The sequence below is a fragment of the Apis dorsata genome, unplaced genomic scaffold (genome assembly GCF_000469605.1).
Source record: "Apis dorsata unplaced genomic scaffold, Apis dorsata 1.3 scaffold_499, whole genome shotgun sequence".
NCBI lineage: Eukaryota > Metazoa > Arthropoda > Insecta > Hymenoptera > Apidae > Apis > Apis dorsata.
In genome coordinates, this window is record NW_006263730.1 from 365,367 (window position 1) to 367,796 (window position 2,430).

The following is a 2,430-nucleotide window of genomic DNA, read 5'->3' on the forward strand; positions in this document are numbered from 1 at the left end:
TGGCGGTATTAATGTCGAAATCTTGGATCGTCTTCGCGATCGTGCCTTAGCCAACGAAGCGTGGAGCATCCGATCTTTCGTAATCCAGAGCCAACGCGTCTGTTATTGTCCCTCGGCGTACTCGGCGTATGATTTACAACGAGGCAACAACGAGATAGCGTGCAACGTTTAATTCCGTGCCTCGTCGCAGTTTCGCGCAGCTAATTTGTAGGGATGGATTAAAAGCATGCTTTCCTCCTATCTATTAGACGTTTGAAACTTGATTTAAATCTGTGGAACGTGCAACGTGGATCTTCTGAATGTGTAGGGAGTGGAAACGTTGGGGAATGCCATATGTTGGAATGCCAGTTGGAAAATTATCTTGGATGGCTTTTCTTAAGGTTTCTTTTTTTTTTTTTTTTTTTTCGATTGTGGATTATTGGACAGAAGATACGGTGTATGTACACATAGACGAAGTTCAAAGTGAAGGCAATTTGCGTTTTGCTCAAAGTCAAAGTTGGAAATGTCTATTGGTTTTAGATAGTGACTGTAAATTATGTCAATATTTGAAAGGTTTTAGGTTATGTCTAGACAAGAGTAATAATAGCCGTAAGAGATATCTTGAAATATTGGAAGTTAGATTGAGTTAGATTTATGTAAATAACAGGTTCAGTTTGCTAGACGTATATTAGAAAAACTTTGGAATAATGGAAAAGAATGAAAGAATAGATATTAAAAAAAAAAAAAAAGTTTTAAAAAAAAAAATCAAATGTTAAAGAAAAAAAAATATTTAAAAAAAATTTTAAAAGAATTTGAAAAAACATTTCTGAAAGAATAAATTAATTACAAAAAAAAAAAAAGATTTTGGATAAAAATTTAACAAAAATTTTAAACTATTTGCTTATAATTAGTGTAGAAAGCTGTTCTTAAAAAAAAAAAAGGATGAATAAAGAAAAAAAAATATTTAAAAAAAATTTTAAAAGAATTTGAAAAAACATTTCTGAAAGAATAAATTAATTACAAAAAAAAAAAAAGATTATTGATATAAATTTAAAAAAAATTTTAAAAGAATTTGAAAAAACATTTCTGAAAGAATAAATTAATTACAAAAAAAAAAAAAAAAGAAGAAAGATCTTAAAAAGAAAATCGAATGATTAAGAGATAAACATATTTGATACAAAATTTTACACGAATTTGAAATAACATTTCTGAAAGAATAAATTAATTACAAAAAAAAAAAAAAGATTATGTATATAAATTGAACAAAGATTTTAAACTATTAGCTTATAATTAGTGTAGAAAGCTGTTCTAAAAAAAAAAAACTACACTATGATGGCACTTCCTGAGTCTATATTATTAGAGACTACTCGAAAGTGGGTATCGAGTATCATTCGTCACGGATTTTATGTAAGAACCGAGATAAATCAGCATTTCCTTGTATCGTCTGTTTCGTCGATACGACGACTAGTTTATTGCACGATGGGATTCGATAGGAAGAATCGCGTTACTCATCGTATGATCCAATATGCCGATGATTTAGAACGAGTTCGACTTTTATTTCCTTCGGAATTTAATAGTTGAGGGAGCATCGAGGGCGTAACATGTCGGTGCGCCGAGAAAATTATTTTCACCCAGTGTAATTGAAGGCTGGCTCACTCTATTGTTAAATATTGCAACAAGGTTTAATCGGTGAGGTATGTGGAGAAACGTTTTGCAAGAACGTGTGTATATATCCACAGCTCGATATAAAATTGGAACGGATCGTTTCGGATTGTCCCGTTAATGAAACAGTGATTAGTAATTAATCAAAATATTACATCTATTATACAAATTCCGTAATCCTCTCGTATTGTTTCAAAATATTATGGAATCGGTAATTCCATCGATGAAATGAATATTGTATCTGCTACTTGTGACGATTTACGAGATAAATCGAGAAAGATATGTTATAATTATATACGATGTAATTGGAAAAATACATTCCAATTGAATTGAAATTCTTAATTCTAATCCTTTAAGTAGAAGAGGAATTATTATTCAGAAATATGCGCATTTCATTTCCAATTCTCAAATATAACTAATATTAACGGCTTCTGTAATTCTTTCTTTCACTTCAGTCAAATCGTACAATCAATAAAAATGGTATTTTCCAAATACCAACCAAATTTCAAATTTATCCAACCTCGATCTCAACTTTTTCGATTTCTTCATAATCACGAATACAATTTTCTTAAAAAAAAGAAAAGGATCCACGAAGATCCTTTATCTCATAAAAAACGAAACAAGTATCATCATCCCCCAATTTCAAATTCTCTCAACATCTCCACCTCCTCAATCTCCTCCGAGATATTCAATTTTTCTACAATCATGGACAATAATTGAAAACTTTCCTTCCAAACAGAAAGGATCCGCGGGGCAAAGAACTAAGTGAAACAACCACCACCATCCCCC

The 2,430-nt window shown here is 30.9% G+C and overlaps 1 long non-coding RNA gene across 1 annotated transcript in view; it reads right to left on the reverse strand.

Moving 5' to 3' along the window:
* Positions 1 to 718, reverse strand: part of LOC116186185 — a 20,263-nt gene extending 19,545 nt beyond the window's left edge. The window contains exon 1 of the long non-coding RNA XR_004151133.1: positions 425 to 718. This is a non-coding gene — a long non-coding RNA (uncharacterized LOC116186185). The remainder of the gene's footprint in view (positions 1 to 424) is intronic.
* Between the last annotated feature and the right edge of the window lie 1,712 nt (positions 719 to 2,430).